Source organism: Arvicanthis niloticus, chromosome 5 (assembly GCF_011762505.2).
Source record: "Arvicanthis niloticus isolate mArvNil1 chromosome 5, mArvNil1.pat.X, whole genome shotgun sequence".
Classification (NCBI taxonomy): domain Eukaryota; kingdom Metazoa; phylum Chordata; class Mammalia; order Rodentia; family Muridae; genus Arvicanthis; species Arvicanthis niloticus.
In genome coordinates this window covers 85,465,932-85,491,042 of record NC_047662.1, presented here as the reverse complement: position 1 = coordinate 85,491,042, position 25,111 = coordinate 85,465,932, and the positions used below count along the sequence as shown (strand labels likewise).

Below are 25,111 nucleotides of genomic sequence, written 5' to 3'. Positions count from 1 at the left end.
GCTGGGACTCAAACTTAGGTGTTCTGGAAGAGCAGCCAGTGCTCTTAATCACTGAGTTGTCTCTCTAGCCACTGCTAAAGACATATTAAAGGTTTTCCTAAGGTCATGAGGGTATTAAGTGTGATGGGTGGGCAATAATTGACTTCCAAAAGAATTAAAAAAAAAAAAAGCCCAAGATAATTTGGCTCTGGTCTACAACATTTTAACTCTTGACAGTCTTGAAGTTAAATTATCAAGCCTTATAGAATCTTAAACACCGTGCAATATTATTTTTTTTCCCCTGAGAATTCCAGTTTATTACAGGTGTGTGGGTGTGATGCGGTGTGGCATTAGGACACTAGGGAGTAAGTACATTGTGGTCCCAGGCCACCTGGCTCAACTCCGGCTGAGGTGTCATGCACCTCTAAAGCGATCAAGCTTTGCTTACTTCAAGTGTTTAGGTTGAAGTGCGTGGAGACCGGGACAGCCGACACGCGTGGAAAGCGGCAGAGACCGTGGGTTCTGTATCTGTCGGAGCGGCGGGGGCCGAGCTCGGCGGGCTCCGGGCTGCGCGCATCGGTGACGGGAGCTTGGCCCGTAACCCCTGAGAGTAGCGAGCGCCGCGGGTCGAGTGCCTTCCGCGGGTGTCGCTACACACTTCCTGTAGGTCCCGCTGCCTGAGGAGCGCTTCCGGTGCCGGCTGAAGCCGGGGTCCGAGCCCCCGCCCCGCCCCTCTCCGGCCCCGCCCCGTGCGGCCCCGCCCCCGCGCTCCAAGCCGGGCGCGCGGAGCCTGGGGCGCACCGAGCGGCGCGCGCCGGTGGCCGAGCCAGGCTGGCGCCCGCGCCCCCACCACACCACCACCGTCACCCACCGCTCAGCCCGCGGGGCGCCCTTTCCGCTTCACCGACTCGGACCCCGGGGCCTCCGGCCGTGGTGCTGCCGCTCTCCGTCCCGCCGTCCCTCCCCGTCCAGCTCGGGCCGCCGGGCTCCCGCAGGCCCCACCGCCCGCGTTCCTATGGACAGACGCACAGACACCTGCAGGTGGGTGAGAGCGGGCGCCGAGCTGGGGAGCACGCGGCCGCGGGGCCTCTTTGTGTGTGGGCGGCCGCTCCGTGACCCTCAGAACCTTCCTTTTGTCTGTTCCGGGCCAGCGAGGCGGGAGGGCGCCAGGGGCGGAGGGGTCTGCGGGTGCAGAGACGGGTGCGACGGGTTCGCGGCCCGCAGCGTCTTGGCGGGGACTGTCCGTGCGCCGGCGTCACCGAGCCGGGCAGGAGGGCGGGACGGAGGAGGAAGGGTCTGCCCAGCTAGTTGCAGAGTCTGAGGCGCCTCGGGGCTCTGCCGGACTAGCTTGGTACCGGGAGGTGCGTGTGGGGCGTGTTAAGGAACATGCAGCGCTTTGCTCTCTTATTTATTGTTTCTAACGGAGGAGGGCTTTCTCCCAAAGGCTACCCCCCAGTCTGAGGCTGCGCACAGTGATTTGTGTTTGTTATCAAATAGATCAAGAAACCTAGTGACCTGGAGAGAGGAGGTTGAGCTGACCAGCAACACATCAGATCAAACAAACAAACAAAAATGTTTGTGGTTTTCTTACGGCTGTCTTTAATTTAAGATTTTAAAGATCAAGTAGTGACCTAAATGGAGAAAATCGAACATGGTTGGTTTAAAAAAAAAATAAACAAAACCAATTTATTTTTGTTTTGAAGTTTTGGAGTAAAGTTTTTTTTCTTGTGGTCGTTAGGATTATCACTGATCGTCTACCTGTTAAACAGTTAACTGGAGTGTCATGTAGTGACGGCTTTTACGTAGGGCTTGCATTAGAGAGTAAAGCATAATGATAGTCTTTTCATGCAGACTAAAACCTTTGTTTTCCGTTTTAAGATAGGAGGGTTTTTTTTTTTTTTTTCATAGCATATGAAGAGAACGTGATGTTAGAAGTGATTTTCCCACCGGTGTTTCCATATTTTACACGATGCATTTATATATTCCATGCATACAAATCAAGGAATGGGTTGTTGTATGTTAGATATAGTGTTTTGAAAGGTAGAAGGTAGTAGCTCTGATTTTTCTTGTTTGATTAGCTGGCTAACTTCGGGAACAGTTGCTATGTATTCATAGATGATGAAATAATAAATGAAGTCCAGTAAGCATTCATAAGATTCATTTCACAGACTCAGGTTTTCTATGTAGGTATGGGGTTATGCCCTATGTTAATCTGTTTGTTCCTCACTTCCAGAAACTTTATTTTTGTCTACTGTGAGAATTCATATTGACATAAATAAGTGACTGTTACATGGGAGTGGTTTTTGTTTTTAATAGTTTTGAGGAGCACTAAACAGCCATTTGGAGAAAATGGACGATTCCTTTAAAAATTAATTTGAAGGGAAAATTCTGTGATATGAAAGCTCCTTAAATTTTTATTAAGTTGTTACAAATTTAAGAAAAAATGCGATTCAATGTACTTTATTCAAGTACCCTATTTTTCGCATAAAAGAATTTAATATGCTTAAAATAGTGACTTTTTTGTGAGAGAAAAATTTACCCTAGATTTCTGCCCTAGTTACATTAGATTAACGATATCGTATACTGAATTTTTATGTTATCAGACTATACATTTATACATGCTTAGAAGCATGTCTAGAAGCAGCTTCATCTACAGTAGTTGATCAGGTTTTGTTGTGACTTCCGGTCTAGATTAGGTAAATGGATTTAAACTACACAAAGGGACAGAGTTTAGTGTGTAGCTCTGGTCCACCCTGGCCTAAACCTTTCCGCCCTCTCTTATAGTTGGCTTAAAGAGGAGTCTTGAATTAGGCCTGGTGTTATCAGGAACAGGGAGTTCTAGAACAGCGTCAGAGCTACAGCTCTGTGGCACTGGTTGAAGTACTCAAGAAGACAGGCTAGCAAACTGAATTGCTTGTTTGTGTATTTATTAGACCGTCAGTGGCAGCGATAAGACTGTAACAAAGCATCTCTGTGAAATGGGGGAGACGTTAACAGTGCCTGGGTTGTGCTGGGAACGCCTTGGGTCAGCACATGGTGCCTTTATCTGTGCTGGCTGAGAGATAATACCTTGCCTTTTCATTTCTTTTTGACTGGTGTGTCAATGTTAATTTATTTTCTGTATAACGAATAATGGTGTAATCAGAAGCATTCCAGAGTGGCTTATATACTTTTTACTTATTTCCCTTTTGGTCAGTTGGTGTCTATGAGGGCATATAAATTAATTTTTGTCCTGATGGTTTTTTTTTTTTTTTTTTTTTAACCTTACAACAAGTAAATGCTCCTTGCAGAACATCTGCGTCAGTTGGCTTTTAAAATGAAGTTGCCATTTAGTTGTTTTTTGTTTTCCTAAGCAACACTAAGCTGTCCTCAGTTAAGTCTGGGAGACTTAAAAGTCTACAGGCTTTTCAGTACTTTCTTATGCTTGGTACTATCATAGTAAGATAGAAAACTAGGAGGTAACAGATTTGCTCTTTAGAGACCTGTGACTTTTCATTTCATCCTGTCCTTTTTCTATGATTTGTTCTTTCCTGTGACAACTTTTGGTCATGGTTGTGTCATGTCTTGCCTGTATTGTCCCCGCCCCTTGCACCCCCTTGACCTGGTGAGAGGTGTGATAGGAACTGCTCCTTGCAGGTTTTGTCATTTTTGCACTAAGAGCACAAGCCCGCGTGGCTTGCTGACATGCAAAATTCATTCTTGGATTGATGTCCTGGTACCAGATGTATGAGGCTGGCTCTGAAGAAGCTTTCCCTCCTAAATACTGTCAAATAAAGAAGCTGAAGATTGGAGAGAAGCCATTTATTTGGAACAGTTTATTTTATGACAGTTTGTGTTTATAAAGAAACCTGCCCATAATATTTACTTGAGGGATCTACACAGTACCCAAAGAAGCCCCACAGGTTTCCCCCCTCCCGCGCCCTCTGCGCGCACCCCCCCCCCCCTTAAGTTTCCACAGAGCTTAGCTGTTCTGTGATACTTCTTGAGTTTGCTTCTGATTAGTTGATTTATGGACTTTATTTACCAGCATGATTGGAGAATTCTTTGGCTAGTCTGAAATTGCACTCTGTCTGTGCTCTGGTCGGTTTCCTAGGAAACAAATGTACTGCATAGATTCCATAATGAGGACTGTGGTTGGCTAGTGACTGTGTAAATTCTCTTGTTTGGTAAAGCTTAGTCTTAAATTCAAATAAAGGTCAAGAAAGCAAAAGTAGTGAAAATGCAAATTTGGGGATTTTTTTTTGTATCCAATGCCAACACTGTTTTAACAGGCTTCTCTGGAAAAAGGAAAGTTCCCCAGCAGTGTTCATTTGTTTTGCAAAGTCTTACACTTGAAACAGTTCTTGGTATCTCACACCAGAGATGCTGGTAGCCGAAGTGACAACAGCAGTGTATTTCAGAAACGTGTTTGTACACTCCCAAATCATGTAGACAACAAAGGGACAGGGTGTAGAACATCAGAAATAGTTTTATACCTAGAAGGTAGTAACATGTATATTTCAAAAAAAAAATTAGAGAAACTTCTAAAAAAATACATTAAAATCATACCATACACTGATGTATTTATAATCCAGGTGTTTCTTCTGATCTGTCTGAACTTTGCCCCAGAACTGCAAGTTGGAGACCAACTTTCTTCTCTTCCTTACTCCCCTCTGGAACTCTGGCTTCTGTGGCTCTAGATATAGGGTGAAAAGCAAAGACAGAGCAGCTGCTGGTAGGCAAAAGAAAGACATGAAGCTTACAGAGAACCAGACCTACTAAAACCACTTTGGATGTTTTTTCTTTTTTTTAGTCTTTCTTTTTTTCTGCTCTACAAAGTGAGTTCAGGGACAGCCAGTGTTAAAAACAAAAAGATTTATGTCTAAGTCACAGTTAATGATGTTTGTGAATTGTTGCTCTGCTAGGACATGGCCTCCCTCTATATAGCTTTTCTGACAGCATCAAACTGTGGGTGGCTTGAACAGGAGTTTCTTTTCTGATAATCCTTCATGGTAGAAGCTTGAGGTCTGGGTTTCTGCATGGTTGGGTTCTTCTGAGGTTTCCTTGGATTGGTTTCCTTCTGCCTGTCTATGTCTTTATCTTATAAAGACATCAATCATTGGAAGGATTATATAGATTAGACTACCTGTATGATTTCATTTTACCTTAGTTACTTCTTTTGAAGGCCTTAGCTCCAAAGAGAAGTTACTTTTCTGAGGTGCTGGTGGTTAGGACTTGAAAGATGAATCTGAGGATACAATGTATTCATAGCCCAGCCTGCACTTGTGCTTACAGGGAGCCCTGCGTACATAGTCACTTCATTCTGTTTAGTGATTTCTAGAGGTTTTTTTTATATATGTATGTGAGTATGCCTGCATGATGTACCACATTTGTACAAAGCCTGTAGAGGCCAGAGAGGTAGTTGGGTTCCCTAAAATTGGGGTTAATCCATGTTAGTACTAGTTATTAAACACTAGTCCTTTGTAAGAGCAGCAAGTGCTCCTAACCATTGAGCCATCTCTCTAGCCCCAGAGTTTACCTTAAAAGAATGGGATGTGCATGTGCTTCTGTGAGTGTGATGTGTGCATGCACACATGTGTGGTTTATATGTATGTATGTGTGTGTGTGTGTGTGTGTGTGTGTGCATGTAGGTGGACATGAACATGTGGGTCCAATTGTATGTGTTCACCTGTGGAGGCCAGAAATTGATATTGTTTGTCTTCCTCAGTTACTCTGCATCCTTAATTTTTGAGATAGGATTTCTTGCTGAACCGAGAGCTTTTGATTCAATTTGGCTGACAGGGCAGTGTGCTCCATGACACTGCTATTTCAGCCTCATCATAGGGCTCGGGATACAGCCGTGTACTGTTGCACTGACTGTTATGTGAACGCTAGGGCTCTGAGCTCAGGTCCTAATGTCTGCACCATCTCCCTAGTTTTAGGAGTGGATTTTGAGAGGTGAAAAAAAAATAAGACAGGAGTGTGGGATAGAAAATAAATATAAATGTAAGATGTTTTACTAGTTGCTTTTATAACAAACTAGTACAGCACAGTACCTTTACAAAGCACAGAGGGTTCTCACAGCAAGGCTGTTGGTTCAGCCTCTGGTGTGTGGAGTTTGACTGTAGGCCTTACATTTGAATGCCTCTGAGTGTGTGGCCTAGTCTGAGTGTGCTTTGTCAGCATTGCACAGAGGAGTGGACAGTTGGCCCAGAGAGAAGCTGATAAAGTGTTTGGTTTTTGTGCAAACTACCAGAGCTGCTCCCTGGGATTCACTGCCAGGGGGATTTCTTTGTGTTGTGACAGCAGTGTTCATTTCTCATTTGTACACCTTCAGCATCCAAGTAGTATGTTCCATTGAGTCACTCACGTGCCTTCTGGCATGCTGGCACTTTTGATCCTGTATTGTACATGGGTTCCATAGGTCAGGGCTGCTGGCCAGCAGGAGCCCTGTGCTTACCTAAGCTTTGGGTTGGGTCTTTTTACCCTATTGATTTGTCACTGAGTACCAAGCTCAAATAAGGAACAATGTGTCAACTCTATGGTATTAAAAATAAAGTAGTTAAAGGCTTTATTAAATACACACTTCATATTTGTTATTAATGGTTAAATTAGAGATTTTTTTGAATACCAGAGGATTATGTGACCAAATTCAACGGAAGTGTGAGTGCTGCTGATTTGTGACTTCTGAGGACACGTTTCCTTTGGTGGTCTGTTGGGTACTCTTGTGCTGCTTTCAAGGGAGTTATGCACCACCCTGCGGTTAGTCATCGAATTTAAACAGAAACTTAGGAGGTGATTCTCCTCGGTCCTATCTTCTGTAGTAATCAAGTCTCTAGATTCATCAGTTACTGTTTCCAAGATTTTATCTAACTTTTGCAATTGCTCTTAAATCTACAGTTAAATACCTACAGGGTAGGAGGTGTAGCTAGTGATACAACACATGCTTACCATGCACAAGGCCCTGGGTCTCATTCTCAGCCTGCATGTACACAGTTTATTTGCATTCTTCATGTGTAACACAGCCCTTAGACAGCAGTGTAGTTAGAAGTTCACCAAATCCTTATAGTTGACTCATGTGAAAGGGAATTTTTTTTTTTTTTTTTTTTTTTTGCTTTTTAATAAGTTAAGCTGTTTATGCATTTATACTTTAAAGAAACAGTGTTGGGTTAAAGTGTGGGTCCCGTGTCTGTCTGGCCAGGGCCACTGGGGAAGACAGAGGCACGGGAAGTCTGACCGTGTTCTTCTCCCTATGCTAGCGCAAGGCAGGTGTCTGGCTATGTGAAGCCGTGGAACCCTGCTCAGGTTGGGGAAGTGCAGTCTGAGGTCCCACGTTGCCTTGGGGAATCCCCAGAGCCAAAAGGCGGAACCGCTGGTTCTCAGGCCCTTGGGCCCCCCCAGGCACTGCTGGGGGGGGGCACGGAAGGGCTCAGAACGAAGTGGGGGTTGTATGGGCTGGATTGGCCCTCAACCGAAGGGGAGAGGAAGGGAGAGAAGCTCCGGCTAGGTCCCTGGGGGGGGGGGGGGAATGAGAGTCTCGCTTGGCTTGGTTGGGTTGATCACGGCTGGCTCTGCTTATTTTCTTGGGTAGGTGGACTTCTCCATGGCAGGGAACGCAGAGAAGTCTTCTATGTGAGATTAGACAGGGGCTCTATAGACTAAGGCCTGTTGCAGTGTTTCCCACGGGGAAACAGTCTATGGTCTTAAGATGTTTATTATCATGGCAGAAAGTAGATGAAAACTGTACCCCCATTTCCTCAGGGCGGGCCTGAGGTTAAATACCTTTTGTAAGGAAGAGGGTCTGGGAAGGAACGTTTAATTGACTATGCCCCTCTCTGGTCTTTAGGTACCTCATTAACATGGAGATCTGTCTTGAGGCTCTATGGCCTGTAGTCTACCTGTGGAGGGGCTAGGGGGAGTTGCCCCAAAGGACCCAAATCTTTGGAGGGCTGCGGCCTAGTGTCAGGAGCCTGGAGTCTGAGGGCAAGGCAAAATGCATTGTCTCTTGCAGGGGACCCTGCAGGGTCTCTGGCAGTTTCTAGCTAGTGCTTGACAAGAAACCAGGCTGCCTTTCACGATGCTGTAGTATAGTTTGAATAAAAATTCTTGTATTTGACTCACAGTTTCTTTGCTCAAGTATCTTTAAAAAAAAAATGTTACTTTACTATTATGATGGGCAAACATATGAAAGGTCAGATATAACCATTTTAGTTTTTCAGGTCATAATTCTGAATTATAGTTATTAAGTGAGCATCTCAGAAACAGCCAGGGGAATATGTAAAGTAAACACACTAGCGCTGTTTGTGCTCTGTTAAGAGGTATTTGATTGGTAAGCCAGGCTGTGAATTGTAGTTGGTTACAAATCATAGTTTACAGAACCTTACTCGATTGTATTGTGGTGAAATGGACTATGGTCACAGGAAGACTGAGGATTGGACCCAGTGCCTTATGAGTACTGTGTGGGCAGTGTGCCGTGGAACCCTGTCTCTAGTTAGGATGTTCTTACAGGCAAGTCATCTCTGTCTAGATACCTAAAGGCATTTTCCCCACTCTGAAAGGGTAATACTTTTACTGGAATATGCCAGAGTATTAACTGCTTTTTGTTAATTTTCCCAGATACATAATGTATTTTGCTATATCAGCCCAAATATGTTACTCTATTGTAACTTTTAGTATTAACTGTATTTTATTGTTTTCATTAAGCTAGATCGTCCCTGCTTATCTTGTATACATATACCTTTTCTTTCTTTCTTTTTTTTCTTTTTTCCTTTTTAATTTTAAAAGCAAGGTGTCAGTATGTAGCCAAAGCTGCTGTAGAACTTGCTATGTAGACCAGATTGGCCTCTAAGTCACAGATCTGTCTGGGCAGAGATTGAATATGCTATAATATCTGACCAATTACATTTTTAAAAATAATTGTCTTCATACTTACTTGTAACTGTGAAGTGTTTCTTCACATGTAGAGGGCAGAGGGCAGCTTTCTGGGTAGGTTCTCTTCTTACTGTGGGATTGAACTCAGCTCGCACCCACTGAGTCGCCTTGCTAGCCATACTTCACTTTTTCTTTGAAAATAGTTATTAATTTACTTATGTGTGTGTGTGTGTGTGTGTGTGTGTGTGTGTGTGTGTATACCATGTGTGAGGAGGGAATTGGCTCCCTTGGAGCTCTGCGCTTACAGACAGTTGTGAGCAGCCTGGCATGCTTACTGGATGGATGCTCTCATCCAGAAGAGCTACAAATGCTCTTAACTGCTGTGCCATCTCTTTACTCCCACTCCACTTTACTTTAAAAATAAATAGGTTATTCTTGAATGTGTGTGTGATGCTTGTCTGAGTGAGTGACATTGTGCATATGGAGGTCAGAAGACAACTTTGTGGAGTAAGAGTCCCACCTCTGCTGAATGCTGGGATAGCTGTGTGTGCCACTCTGCCTGGCTAGTCTCCATCCTTTAGTCCCTTTACTAGCTTCCCGGGACAGACATCCATCTACTGAGCTTTAGTGTTTCCTTCAGTGTTTCTGGTCTTTGTTCATTTCTTTCTTAGTCTGTTCTGAATTTTCTTTGTATATCCTTTGTCGTCTAGCTAGTGTATGTTTTTAGCTTTTTTGTGTCTGTCTGTCTGTCTACTCCCTACCCTAGCTGTGATGTTCTTTCTGTGCTGTGTCTTTCTGGTCTCATGTAGCCCAAGCTGTTCTCCTGTATAACCAAGGATGGCTTGAACAACTCCTCCTTGCATCTCCCAGGGGCTGAAAGTACAGGCATTGAAATACTGGGCTGTGGTGCATCTGCTTTATACCATGTTTTGTGGTAAGCCTTTATTGGCTTCATTATTCGGTTCTTGTTCATTATCTTCATGGTAACTTTCATGGGCTAGCTTGGCTCTTTTCTCATATTTATATTAAAATAAGATACCTATGCCTATATTTTAGAATGAGCTTGCTGTGCTAAGGATAAGACATCGTCTTAAATTCATGGTTCAAGACTTTTTTTCTTTATTGCTCTTGTGAAGTACCTTTAAATATGGCCACTCAAAAATCAAAGTGAAGTACTGTTGTACACACATTAGAATGAAAAAAGATGAAAATTTAGCAAGTGTTGTGAGAAAAAACAGCAACTGAAATTCTGTATTGTTGTGGGAATTATACATTGGTATGAGAATGTAAATTGGGAAGCTCGTTGGCAGTATCTACAAAAACTAACACTTGTACAACTTGCGGTTCAGCAGGTCCACTCAGAGATACGTGTCACCAAAGTAAAAGTACTAGAATGAGTGTTCATAGCACTGTTTATAATATCCCCACACAGATTCTTCACAGTGACCATCACTACAGTATATGGTAAAGTGTTACATTGATATAACCAAACAAATCACACGTCACAGTATTGATACCGTTGTCTCCTTACTTAGTAGTTTGCTTTGGTCAACTTACTGCCATAGCAGCTTAATAAATGCTAGACATTGAAAAGTGTCCTGAGACTATAGCCAGAGCCCTACGCCAGAGGCTCTGTATGTGTGTGTCTGTCTGTCTGTCCGTCTGTCTATGTGTCTATGTGCGTGTGTCTGTGTGACTACCTAAGGGAAGTGGTAAAAACAAGGAGAAATGAGGGCTCCTTGAATGTAAGGAATGTTCTGTGATCTGCTTGTAGGCTCTGTTATAAAAAGTTGTGAAGTAGTAGGAAGATACTCATTATTTTGTGATTGCATATCATGTTAGAACACAAAGGGAGGTAAACTGAGCCTTTCATGCAGCTTCTTCTCTATACTGTCTGGGATTGGCTCTTTCTGGTATCAGTCCCTCCTTTGTGTCACCCAGTCCTCTTTGGTTGGTTGACTCTCATGTTAACAGTTTTCTTCCCAAGGTCTCTTAAGTCAGTGTTACAGTTGGAACATGAAGTGTCTGCCGTAGGCCGGTGTGTTTAGTGTTTGGTTCATAGCTGATGGTGCTGTTTGGAAGTTCTGGGGACTTTTGAGGTGAAGCCAGCTGGAGGCAGTGAATCACTGGGGATGTGTTGTTGCTCTTGGCCTCTTTGTTCTTTCTCTCTGCTTCCTGGCTGCTTTGAAGTGCGCTGCTCTGCTCTGCTCTGCTCTGCTCTGCTCTGCTCTGCTCTGCTCTGCTCTGCTCTGCTCTGCTCTGCTCTGCTCTGCCAAACACTCTCCACCATGATGGACAGACCCCCTAAAATGAGCCAAAATAAATCCTCTCCCCTTGAGTTGTTTCTCTCAGCTCAGGGCAGCAGCAGAACTAGTGTAATGGTGTGGGTGCTTTGTGATGCCCGGAAGCTTGAGCAACTCGGTTGGTTGTTTGTCGATGCAGTGTTACTTAAATGAGGCCGATCTTGTTAAGAATAAAACTTGGAAATGTCACATTTTCTGTCTTTTAAAATGAGCAGAACTGAACTCTCATCCTCATACACACATCCTTTTGATCTATCTAGATGACCAGTTTTTCTATTTATCTTAATAGATGTCTAAATGATATATCTCATATCTCTAGTGTCTAAATGATAAACCAGTACTGAAGGCAGTTTAATTCTTTTTACAATGACAGGTTTGTTAATGTTTTGTTCTTCTTCTTCTTCTTTTTTTTTTTTTTTTTTTTTTTTTTTTTTTGGTTTTTTGAGACAGGGTTTCTCTGTGTAGCCCTGGCTGTCCTGGAACTCACTCTGTAGACCAGGCTGACCTCGAACTCAGAAATCCACCTGCCTCTGCCTCCCAAGTGCTGGGATTAAAGGCGTGCGCCACCACCGTCTGGCTTTGTTAATGTTTTCATGGCAGTTTTGGTTTAGAAATTCACTTTATCTGGCAGTTTTCAGAAAACTAGGAGCTCAACATTAGTGGATAATTTTCACTCGAATAGTGAAAATTAACTGTGGGAAAGGTTCACTGTCTTAACTTTTTTGTGAATACATCTTCTCAATGAGTTTAAATAGAAGCCTTCATGCCTTCATTTGCCTTTGGAAATGGAGATTAACAAGCAGAAACCTTTGAAATTATCTCTTTCTCTGGACAGTGTTTTACCTTTGAAGTTTTGTATCTTTAGTCCTCCTGTTTTCTACAGCCAGTTCCAGAAAGCATCAGTCAGCCCTACTGACAAGGCCATTAAACTGACTGATTTACCCAAGTCTTATTTGACTAGCCTTTGATGATGTACCTATGAAATGATAGCTGAAGTCTTTCTGTGCTTCCTGCAGAGCAGCCCTTGAAAGATAAGCATTGTCTGATAGCTTAGTCTTGCAAGTGTCTTCTCTCTTGAACATAAGGAAAGATGTGTAGTCTTATAAATAGCATTTCGCCTATGAATATACTGTACTTGTGAACATATTTGATACATGAATTTTTGATTTGTATGTATCCTACTCAAATTGCATTTTATCCAACTGGCTGTGTTCTTTCTGGCAGTCAAAAGTCTTACCACAAAGTATGTTTTATATATACACTTCTTTAATGATGTATACATTGATATAAAACCTTTACCTTCCATAAAGGAATTGATTTTCATATTAAAAATTAGTTTTAAAGCCAGGTGTGGTGGCATATGCCTGTAGTGCCAGCACCAGGGACAGTGAGGCAGGGAGCTTTCTAGCTGGAGGCCAGCTTACAGGCTGCATAAGGACATCCTGCCTATACAAAGTAGTAATAATTTTATACATTACTCTGTTGTTTTCTCTTTTTTTGGTCTTTTTTTTTTTTTTTTTTTTTTTTTTTTTTTGCTGTTAAACATTCAAGTATGTGCTTTGTATGTGTCACATTGATGAGGGTTGCACATGGATGTATGTGAATGTTGGAGATCAGAGGATAGCTCTGAGTGTCATTTCTTAGGCACTATCAACCATCTTTTTCTTGTTTTGAGAAAGGGTCAGTCAATGGCCTGTAAGTAGACTAGGCTGACTGGCTAACCATACCAGGACTGGTTTGAATAAGAATGGCCCCATAAATTCATATAGGTTAGGAGTGGCCTTGTTGGAGGAAGTGTGTCACTGCTGGTGGGACTTTGAGGTTTCAGAAGTCTAGTCTTGATTTCTCTTTCTGCTGCCTGCAGATCTGGATGTAGAACTCTTGGCTACTTTTCCAGCACCATGTCTGTTTGCATACTATCATGCTCCCCACCGTGATGATAATGGACTAAACCTCTGAAACCAGAAGCAAGCCCACAGCTAAATGCTTTCCTTTATAAGAGTTATCTACCTTGGTCATGGTGTCTCTTCACAGCAATAGAATAGTGACCAAGGGAATGGGGTATCACTGTCCATACTGTTTTTTGGCAGAATATAGAAGACATTGAGACTTGGGACTAGAGAAACATTTACCTGGGGACGTGCTTTCTTTCAGAAGAGTTGCCTTGGTCATGGTGTCTTCTTGCCTGTTTATGCCTATGCATAGGGTCACAGGAGCACATCCTCACAATGGCTGAGACAACACACAAGGGCCCACCTGCCTGTTTATTTTATCCCTGTGCCCAGCCAGCATTTTGCTGTTGTTCATTTTTCCTCTCCTTTTCTTCTTTTTCTTACCCCCACCCCCTTCTCAGGCCAAGTCTCACTGTGTAGATCAGGCTGGCCCCCAAACTCACAGAAATCCACCACCTTCTGCTAGTTATTTGTTTGTTTATTAAAATATGGTTTCTGGGGCTCAAACTCAGGTTCTTGTGCAGTACAAGGCAGGTACTTTACCAACTGAGCCATTTCCCCAGCCCACATCTGTCTTCTTAAGAGTATACTATTGATCTGAGAAATACGTATTTCCTTACTGTAATAAGCAATCATAATGGGTTCTAGATAATAGTTTTGAGAAAGGTTCACCAATAAAAAGATCAATTTGACTAAATACTTAAACTTTGCTATTGTAAGAAAACAGTTGCATCTGGGGGTTTAGCTCAGTCCTGTAGAGTATTCCCTATCATGCACAAGGCCCATGGTGTCATTCCTAGCACTGTAGCTCCATCCACTAGTCCATCCATCCATCCAATTCTAAAGAAGGAACAATCAAGAAAATAATATAATAAAGATTTTTTTTTTAGGGTTTCTCTGTGTAGCCCTGGCTGTCCTGGAACTCTCTCTGTAGACCTAGCTAGCCTCAAGCTTACTGAGATCTACTTGCCTCTGCCTCCTCAGTGTTAGGATTAAAGGTGTGAACCACCACCAGCCAAGAGTTGGTGTCTTTAGACATTGTGTGGCTTATTTAATTTTTAATTTAATTTGTTTTGTATGTGTTGAGTGTATATGTGTGTGCATATTCACCTTCTGTGGATCCTACCAACCAGTTCTCCACATTTTAGAGTTCACACTTCACAAGGAGGTTCTAGTTGCTGTATTCCTTGATTGTCCTTTGGAAAGCAATTTGACAGTGAGAATTTTGGCACCAGGTGTATACACTGAGGATACAACTGTTCCAAGGTATGTTTGAGAGAGAGAGCATAGTCAGAGGCATTTGGAAGAGTTCAGAGTAGAGAGAAAATAGTAAACTGAACATGGCCAACAGACTAGATGAGGCCACGGGGTGTGGTTGTAGAGCAAGAGAGGAAAAGAAGAGAGTGTATAGCTGAAGGAGTAGGTTTATAATGGAATGAGAGAAAAGCCCATGAGCTGGAGAAGCTTTTAGGGTTGATTGTGGGGCAAGAAGTGCTGAGAAGAGTCACAGGTACACAGTGAGAGACTGGGTGAGCCTGGAGGCCAGCATGCTCTTTGGTGTGCTAATAGGCTAATAGCCATTTATCCCTTCTGACAGTGATAAGAAAATGGCTCCTCTGCTGGAGGAGAATTCGTCCCAGAAATTGGGGGAATGGAGTTTCCTTTGGACATGACAGGAAGCGCCATAAATAAATGCAATCATACTAGTTTAGTAATCCTAATGTAAGGGATAGAAAAAAGATACACGCATGTGAAGCTGATATCCTCAAATCACTTGTTTTCTCTGGTTATTTTAAGTCCTTACATAAAGTTGTTAAAGGGTGTGTGTATGTGGATGAAAGTTCAGTTCTGCTAATTTTAAGACAGAAAACATGAAATTTCCAAATCTTACCCTTAACAAGATAGTCCTCATTTGTTTGAGTCTTGTTACTTAGTCCAGGACAGACATCCATTTGTTAAGTAGTTCATACTGACCTAGAGTTTGCATTCTTCCTGCTTCCACTTTCCAAATCCTGGGATTAGTGTGCCACCATGCCCCAAACTGTGGTTGTTTCTGTGTTACTGTGCAGAATTGAGTAGTTACGATAGAATCCTTGCAGAACAGAAAATATTTATTAGGCAATTGCTATGTATTGGGTTCTTTCCTTGGTCCTATGAAATCAGTAAAGACAAAATCATTTGCCTTTATAAAAATATTAATTTGAGTAGGGCAAACAAGATAAAAGAACCCCTAAGAGACAGGTGTGTAGGAGAAAAAAGCAGGGAGGAGGGATAGGAGAGATTTCAGGCTTAGAGCCTGACATTTGAGATAAGAGTTAGCCAAAAAAAGAACTCACTGAGCCAAGCACGCATAGTCCTAGCACTTAGGAGGCAGAGGCCAGTAGATCTCTGTGAATTTGAGGCCAGCCTGGTCTACATAGTGAGCTCCAGGGCAGCCAGGACTACATAGTAAGATCCTGTTTTAAAAAGCAAAAATGAACTCACTGAAAAAGTGCCTTGTTTGTAAGGACTTAAAATAAAGCAAGGTGTCTAGAGCAAGTCCATAGAAATGTGTCTGGTGAAACTCAGGGTACAGTGGAGTGACAGAAGCAGGTGGGGGTGGGTGGGGGGACTGGAGAGATGATTAGAAAGGACAGGGAGGGTGTGTGAGATGGCCAGACCATGTAGAAGCTTGTATCAAAGGAAAAATTCCTGCTGTAAAATTTTCAAGTAGAGAAACAAAGGAACAACACTTGTCTTCTATATCTGCCTTATCATGATAGTTAAATATGCATAAAGAAAATACACCCAAAAACTGTTACAGGCTGTTAGTGTAGAAGGACACAATAGAGAATTCACTGAAATGGCCTCTCCATTAGGGGAAGGTTTTGGTTGTAGATAAGGGAGAGGAAGAGGCTTCTGGAAGATTCCAGAGCAGAGAGAATCAACAGACTGGTCACAGGGCTATCTTTCCTTGAAGGGAGAATAGAGGGAGAGGATAGTGGAGATAGAGTTGGTGTGGGGACCTTGCCATTATGGAGGAGGTGAGAAGGGCTAGAGTGCTAGTGTGGGGCTTTGGAATGTATGATGGCTGCTGTGAATAGAGATGATAGGAGCTTGGTCTACAACCCCAGGTGTATGTCAGCCATATGTCCCTCTGCCAAAGGCAAGCAAGGTAAGTGACTCCTTTTGTCAAAGGGAACCTTGTCAAAAGTTCCTAAGGAATGCAGGATTTTATCTAACCACCAGAAATCCTTGTATAGTCCAGCTTGAGGTGGGTCAGGACTGTTATTTCTGGGCATATGTACTGCCTTTTGGAGTCTGGGGAATTGAAGTTTCCTGTTACATATTTTTTTCTTTTGCTGTACTTCTAGAATTTTGCTGTATTTTATTTTTAATTATGTAATTTTAAAAGTATGGGTATAGGTCAGAGGATTCTTTTGCACCTCTAAGCTAAGGCTACAGGGTTTCTCTCTGTAGCCTTAGCTGTCCTTTTGTAGACCAAGCTGGCCTCAAACTCAGACATCCACCTGCCTCTGCCTCCTGAGCGCTGGGATCAAAGCTATGTGCCACCACCTGACTCAGAGGCTGGCTTTCCAGAGTATGTTCTTGCCTTTCATTTTGTGTTTTGAGGCAAAGTCTTTGTTGTTTCTGCTGCTGTGCTGCATACCCCAGGCTAGCCCTCCATTACTGCTGTACCCTCTTCCAGGAGTACAGAGGCTGGGGTTAAACACAGGAGCCGTTACCTCCAGCTCTCCCACCTGGGTCCTGGGGAGTGAATTGTCAGGGTCGTTGGCAAGCTCAGTTATCCAGTGAAGCATCTCATCAACATTCTTTTAAAAAAGTATTTTTAAAAACACAAAGGATTTTGTATATTTATGTCTTTAAAAATCTTTGAAATTGGGCTGTAGAAATGGCTCAGTGGTTAAGAGCACTGACTGCTTTCCCAAAGGTCCTGAGTTCAATTCCCAGCAAGCACATGGTGGCTCACAACCATCTGTAATGAGATCTGATGCCTTCTTCAGGTGTGTCTGAAGACAGCTACAGTGTACTCATACATAAGATAAATAAATCTTAAAAAAAAAAAAAAAAGAAATAAAGAAAGAAAAAGAGAGAAGAAAATCTTTGAAATCAAGTATTTCAATCTTCCCAAGGTGGATGTGATGTGGTTACTGAGAGCAGACGACACAGTGTCTTCAGATGTCCAAGGAGTTAGTTAGGTTTTCTTACTGTTGATCTTCATGTGTTTGAACCAAGGGACTGTAGAAATTATTTTCTACCCTTGCTTTATGATGAAGAAGCAATCTAGAGAAGTGAAGCAAGCAGGTTTCTGGCTCCTTTTGATAGTGTGTGCATCTTCTGTCATTTAATCTATGGCTTTCTAGATCCTGAGTGGCTTTTGTGATTAATAATTTAACTAATCTTTGTTGAAAAAATAAAGTCTTTGTGGAGAAAAGAAATCTAAGTCTGTTTCATAAACCACCACAGCAGCTCTAGTATCAGTGACAGGCACTTTTGCCCAGTTAAGAGCAAACTTTGTACTCAGTTTTATTGGCTTTAAAATTTATTCTCGGTTAAAATTTATTCTCCTGTTAGCTACTTTCTGGCCTTTAGAAATGCTTGACTTTGCTTTTGTTCCCACGTTTACAGTGATGATGCTAAGTACATGCTGCATAGAGTTGTAGTTAAGAATTAAATGAATTCATGTGGGGACAGTGACAGGCACATAAGATAATTATTAATGAAGTTTAAATATCTGGAAGACTCTCATCATTTCCCCGCCCCACTCCACCCCCACACACCCCTGGATGCTGAGAAAATTGAATTCAAGAAATCTTTAAGTGCTCAGTGGTTAAGAGCACTGACTGCTCTTCTATAGGCCTCAAGTTCATTTCCCAGTAATCACAGGGTGGCTAACATCTCTAATGCTAGTTCTAGGATATCTAACTCTCTCTTCTGGTTCCTTTGGGCAGGCACGGGGGTGATGCATATATGAACGTACAGGCAAACACTCATACACATAAAATAAAAAATGAATAAAATCTTAAATCTTCACAAATTTATCTCTTTAAAGCCATCTCTTCAGGCCCCTGAGTATATATGTCTTAAAGCATTTTTTATTTAAAGTATTGTGTTAGTGACTTTCATAGGTCACACAGGTAATTTAGTATGGACATTTTAAAACCAGCCCTCTTCGTGCAGTAGTATCGAATCATGAACATTGTGACTGAGTGGCCACCTTCTCAGTTAGTATTGCGCTGTGAGAGGAGGACGCCTGCTTTATTGGAGTTAAAAAGACATTGTGATGTTCTCTGAAGTGGCAGTGTTCAGAAATGTGGGGCAGGGTTGAATGCAAGAGCAGCTCCTAGAGAGGCTGCTCATTGCTGGAGCAGGCAGGGACTCGCTCTGTATGTAGGTCAGGGTGATGAGGAGATGGTTTAAACAGACAGTGGTAAGGAGCAGCCAGTAGAGAACGGAGGCTGGAGATGTAACCACCCTTCAAACGTGCATATTCTTAACATACATAACCCCAGATGCTAAAGACCACTGAACTCACATTGTGAATATAACCTAGGAATAAATCATTTACAAGTTTAAAACATTTAAAAATATGACAATGGTTTGGTGAAATTGAAGAATGGAGAAAATGAAATTTAACTCCGTGTACTATGAATGTTTGTAGAAAATAATCTGACATTATATGTCTTCATTGTAGTTAAGGATAGATAACTTTATATCCATAGGCTGTCTCTAATCTAGTTTGTGTTTGTGGCTATTTGGGGATTGTGTAGAATTCTATTAGTTTCTATTAAGAAAAGTGGGACTAATATCTTTAAGTGGTTTCCTGGCCCCTGTGGTGAGATAAACCATTGCAGCCAAAGGCTGTGATGAGCAGAGTGATCACAGGAGGGCAGACTTGAAGCCAAGCATTGGGGAGCTCTGGGACCACAAACTGCCTTCAAAGGCAGGCTGCCAGTGGCCTTCCTTCTCTCGCCAGGCCCCATCTCTTAAGTCTCCACCATGACCCAGTAATGAGTGCTTCAAGTTATAGCTCCATTAATGGGTTAATCATTGAGAGTCCAGAGCCCTCAGGGTCCAGATGCATCGTCTGGCTGCCAAGCCTTCAGTGCATGAGTATTTTTGGGAAACACTGTATATGTAGTTCATAATGCACTAGCTTAATCCTAAAAAGAGTAACAGGACAAATATAAATAGAGATCATGTATTTCTACTGTACTAGCTTACTACAGACATGTTTATTGTCTTTGCAGAACCATAGCTTGTAATGCAGGGTTTCTGTGGGCATGTTAACTGTGTCTAAGACCTGAAGGGTGCTCAGCTATTAAGTGTGGTTTTGAAGTGAGTTCTAACAGGTCTCAGGTACTTACATACTCAGTGATTATTGCTGGTATTAACTGTTGTGGTATTTAATTGAACCTAGAGGTTATTTGGAATTTTCCTTATGACCTATCAAAGCCTCTGAGAAGTTATTTTTAAAGTGTGATTAATATTTATGACTTAGTAGGTAAACTAAGGGTTTAGTGTTTGGGGGTGGAAGGAAGGAAGGCCTGAATCAACAAAGCCCCTCATGAATCATGAAAGAATGACATGGAATTAGCATTTTTCCCATCTCTCCTGCTTCCAAGGACTGGCTTGTGACTTGGATTCCTCAAGAACACCTTTGATGTTTCTTTCCTCTGGGTTTGGGTTGGTGATATGTGCATAAGAATGCTCAGAAGGATGTGTGGAAATAAGAAAATTGCTATAAATGAATGTTTTAGCTTAATTTTTTTTTTAATGGGGAGTTTTTGTTCTGTGTTACAAGAAGTATTAGCACCAGGGGGACTTTTGGACATCAGTTCTGCTCTCTTTGGTGTCAAAGTGTTACCCAGAGACATCTTATCTCTTAGCTTTATTTGCTACTTAGTTTTTCTGTGTGTTTTTAAACCCCTTTGAGAATCGGTTAACAACTTTGTGTCAGGCACACTCTATCCCAGGCGAACCTGAAAAGCACTGTAGTACAAGGTGGCCTTGAACTCACAGCAGTCCTCTTATCCTCTACTTCCCTAGTACTGGGATTTCAGGCATGGACCATCATAACCAGCTGGACATAACAGTTTGTTTTAGTGCTAGGACAAGCCCAGGATGTCTGCTTGCTAGGCAAGTGCTTTGCCACCACGCCCTACCTTGTACAGTTGTGTATATGTGGACTCCTCTGGTCTGTTGTGCTAACAAGCTCTAGTTTGTGTGCTTGTACTTTAGCATATGGCTTTCGTCTAAGAACAGAAACTTAAGGTGTAAGATAAGGATAAGGAGAATGAGCTGGGCTTCTGGGAAAATGTACTTTTTTGAGAGAGAAGAAAGATTAACATGGTATTTTTTCGTAAGAAATCTATTTTTAAAAATCCAGATAAAAGTACTAGTAGTGTGCGTGTGATTAAATAATTCTTTGCATTATATGTTATAAAGACACAGTGTCTTCCTACTGGTGTATTCACAAAAACAGTCTAGCAAGGAAAAATTAAAAAGCTTACATTCTCATTTTCATTTCTAAGGGAATAAAGAGGGAGAATTCATTATGTAAAGCATTACAAATAAGCATGTATTAAAGCCGCTACATATGATGATGGCATATTGTTGAACACCCCAAGAAAGATAATTTGCATGGAAGATGATTATTCAGTAGGGCTTTAATTTACAAGTAACATTCCGTCATTTAATTGAGCCCCTTTCCACACACTGCCTCGCTTCAGTGGATTGCGTTTGCTGCTGCACATGTACAATGCCATCAGGGTGGTTAAAATTCGATTCAGTCTAGCTGGAAGGTAAAACAACAGCCGAATGCCATGCCATAAAAGTATACATTATTAAACATCCTAAGATTGGTTTTGGAATCAGTTTTCTATTGGCTGGTTTGTACTGTAAAGCTGATGGTCTAATTCTTTTTCTAATAAGATTTTTATATAAGATTATTTGTCTCTTTTGGTCACTAGTTAAATTATATGGTTCAATTTAAAATTTTTTTCACTTTTATATGGCTATTTATCTGTATTATGCTATTGTGAAGTGATCAAACATAGCCAGTATTAATAGGTATTACAAAAAGAAAACAACCTATTTTCTTTATTTTTTACCTTATTATTATTTTATTTATTACTGAATAGTAATAAAAAACACACTGAAGTAACCCTTTCAACAATTAGCTGATTGTGATTAAAATGCCCAGAAAGATAATATATTGTAAAGTTTTAAAAATATTTTTTATTTTGATTTATTTTCTTGGTGTGTGTGTGTGTGTGTGTGTGTATGTGTGTGTGTGTGTGTGTGTATATACTTCACTTGTTGCAGATGTCGAGGTCAGAGGGTAGCCTGTAGAAGTCAGTGCTCTCCTTCCATCTTGTGAGTCAACCAGCTTGGCAGCAAATATCTTTACAAGACAGCCATCTTCTCCAGCCCTGTAAAAAAGATTGTTAACTGGGTGATAGTGGGGCACGCTTTTAATCTCCAGCAGAAGCAGGTGGATCTCTGTGAGTTTAAGGCAGCCTGGTCTACAAAAACAAAACAAAACAAAACAAAACAAACTTTACTGCCTCTTTCTCCTCCTCTTCTTCCTCCTCCTTTTCCTCTTCCTCCAAATAGAGAAAAAGTTTCAAATGAGCCAGGAACTGACTCCCTGTGAATATTTAGTCTTTGAGACATTTAAAATAAAATGATTGTGAGAATCCGGTATCCAGGCCCATTCTTAAAGTGGAAGCACTGAGCTTATGTGTCAGGGAGGAGATACTGAAGTCCTGCAGGCTAAGTCAGCAAAAGATAAAGGTGTCAGCACTATGGTCCATAAGACCTGCTGTGTAAGAAAGATAGCGCAGAAGGAGATAGGAATCTTGGACCAGAAACCGTATGTTGATTACCATTTATGAAAAGAAATGGCAAAGAATATTTGTGAGAAAAAGTAGAAAGCTTGAAGTGGAGGTAGAGGAGGCTAAATTTTTTTACAGTGTGTCCACCACATGCTTGATGAGTGAAGTCTTTTTGCTAAGCATAGGGAGGGAGGGAGTGAGTGAAATTGAGCACCTAATAAAACTAGCCTAGCGACAATGGATTTTAAATGGCTACTGAGTGAAAAGGAGCTCTACTGAGGGCAGATTATAAGAAAACACAGCAGTTAGCTCACCAGCGCGCTGCCCTGCGCAGTTAACTAAGTGGGTCTACCTCTTCCTTAGAAGTTTGCTCCTGAAAGCTGATGTTTGATCCTGTAAGACCCTGAATTTTGAGATTCTATAGGGCCAGTTATTCTTAAGGTAAGAAAGGTTGAAATTGTTTAGAAAAAGACTGGATGATACTTTTAATTATAATATTATTTAATCTTTGAGAATTTCGTACATGCATGTAGTATATTTTGATTATACTCAACCCCCAACTTCCCTCCAGTTCCTCCCAGATGCTATTCTATATTTTTCTCTCAATTTCTTCTCTTCCTCTTCCTCCTCCTCCTCCCCCTCCCTTCTGCCCCAGTGAATCCAGTTAGTCTGGTCCAAATATTCGTGAGTGTAGACCACGGTATCTTTATACTGGGCAAATCTGTCAGGATATTTTTTTGGCTGTGTACGAAAGGCCTGGATAACTGTATAAACTTTCTCCACAGTACCTTACACAGTATAAACTCTCAGTACCTACTGTTCTGTTGTTCAGTTGTTTTTCTTTCTTTTTTTTTTTTTTTTTTTTTTTTTTTGTTTTTCGAGACAGGGTTTCTCTGTTTAGTCCTGGCTGTCCTGAAACTCACTCTGTAGACCAGGCTGGCCTTGAACTCAGAAATCCGCCTGTCTCTGCCTCCCAAGTGCTGGGATTAAAGGCGTGCGCCACCACCGCCCAGCTCAGTTGTTTTTCTGTTTCTGTGTGTGTTCTTGTTTGTGTGTTTGTGTCTGTGTGAAGCAATATGCATGTGCTGTGGTGCTTGTGTGGAGTTCAGAGGACAGCCTTTGAGAACCAGTCCTCATCTTTGCACCTTTTTTTGAGAAGCTTCTCTTTGTGCTGCATCAGCTAAGCTGACTGTCTTTGAGCCTCTGAAGTCTCTTGTCTCCCCTCAAATTTCTCCCTGCAATGTTACTGTGGAATTGTAGATGTTTGTGCTACCGGGTCTGCCTTTACTTGAATTCTGGGGATCCGAACTTGGGTTTCAGGCCTGTGTTATGCACAAGCATGTTTACAGTGAGCAGTCTCCCTAGTGTTAGACACCTTTTAAAAACAAAAATTTATATAAGTTTGTTTCTCCTGATCATTTAAACAACTGTATTTACTGTGATGACTATTGTTCCTGCTGCTGCTATTGTATGTGGTACTGGAGGCTGACACCATGACCTTCCAGATATTGCTGGGCAAGTGCTCAGATTCTTAGGTCCACACTGGTCCTGTCCTGCCTTTATTTCTCTCTCTGTATCTTGAGGTGCCTATATTTGAGCCCACAACAGCATATTGTTTTATTTTATAAACACGTGTCTTAGATGAATGGCTACATGTACTGTTTATTTTCTTACCTTAACATCTCTATTTGTAGAGAATTGGACAGCTTCTTTCTTCCTATTCAAAGTTGTCACATAGCTGAGCATAGACAAACAAACCTAAGTAATCGGATGACAGTAAGTAGCTCAGGGTAGGATAGGGAGCATCAAGTACATGTGGGAAAGGCCTTCTAATTGTCTTAAAAAAATTTTTTTAAATTTATTTTTATTATATGTGTATCAGTGTTGTGCCTGCATGTGTACTACATATGCTTGTGTTGCTTACAAATGTTAGAACAGGTCATCAGATACTCTGGAGTTACTGACAGTTGTGAACCACTATGCTGGGAACTGTATACAGGTCCTGTGTAAGAGCAGCAAATGTTCTTGACTGAGGGCATCTCTCCAGCCTCCAGGTTTGCTGATTTCTGTAGTGCAGTAGGACAGCCTTTCTACAGGGGCGCTTACCTGGATTGAAGTGGAGGAACAGAGCATGCAGATATCTGTAGCATGCTCAGCAGCCAGTCTGAAATCCTTGACGTGGGAGCAGAAGTGTGTTTGAGGCTGAGCAAGGTAGCGCTTTGCAGACTAAGCAGAGTAACCTGAGGGGTAAGGACAGACAAGTAGGTAGGTTGGGTATTGGGACAATTAGACAAATCTGCTTGCCTACTATTGTCTCTGAGAATGAAGCTGGAGACAGAAGGAATCGGAGATTTGAAGAGATGTCTGTTATTTGAGCAAGGTCCCTGGACCCACAGTCCAACATCCGAGAGTTAAAGATGCTTAGGGGCCAGCCTAAGTCTGCTGATTCAAACCCTTTGAGGCTAAAGCTGTTTTCTTAAGCCCACTGGGTTACTTTGGTGCACAGAAGTTTTGAGAGACACTGGATGGAGGTAAGAACAGTTAACAGTAACACTAAGGACTCTCTTGGATTTAGCGGTCTTAACCTCTGTTTGCAAACTGTCCTTAGGTTATGTTGAAGCAAGAGGGGAGAGGAGTTGAGTGTGTACACGGGGTTGTTATAAATGATGTGCTGTACATTCTAAGGTGACAGTGAACAAATGACAGGGTCAGTTGAGTCAAATTAAGTCTATGAAAGGAACTCTGACATAGATCTGACTGACTCAATCACAGGCTCCCCCTTCCCCCACAACCCCCGCTTTCTAACCTGTGTTTTTTGACTGTAGAATGGTTTGTTAGAAGAAGCAATATTTAGTGAGGGTTTATTGTTTCTTGGACAGACAGGCTGGCTTTGAACTTAAGATTCTCCTGTCTTCCCCTCTCGAGTGCTGGGATAAAGCTAGCATTTATTTTTATCTAGTCTTGGGTAAGTCTTGTAACCTCTGAACCAGTTTTGGTATCATTCTGCAGCTTAAGTGCTTAAGAGTTGAGCCTTGTTGTTTAGAGCATGAATATAGATGTATGGAGATATCCTGTGAGCTATGAAGTCCTTTGTTCCAGTCTGTGTGATACTATTTTTCATACTACTTTTCCCCCTTTTATAGCTTGTATTTTATTCATGAGGTATTTTGCCTCATAGCTATGACAA

General features: G+C 41.9%; 1 protein-coding gene across 4 annotated transcripts in view; it reads left to right on the top strand.

The window, feature by feature from the left end:
* The first annotated feature begins 746 nt into the window (after positions 1-746).
* Positions 747-25,111, top strand: part of Kiaa1958 (KIAA1958 ortholog) — a 131,221-nt gene continuing 106,856 nt past the window's right edge. Inside the window, exon 1 of one of the 4 annotated variants that reach the window (XM_034502718.2) lies at positions 747-1,020. The gene's annotated coding sequence lies outside the window, so the exon portion shown is untranslated. The remainder of the gene's footprint in view (positions 1,021-25,111) is intronic. The other 3 variants (XM_076934883.1, XM_034502717.2, XM_034502720.2) reach the window with 3 other exon arrangements.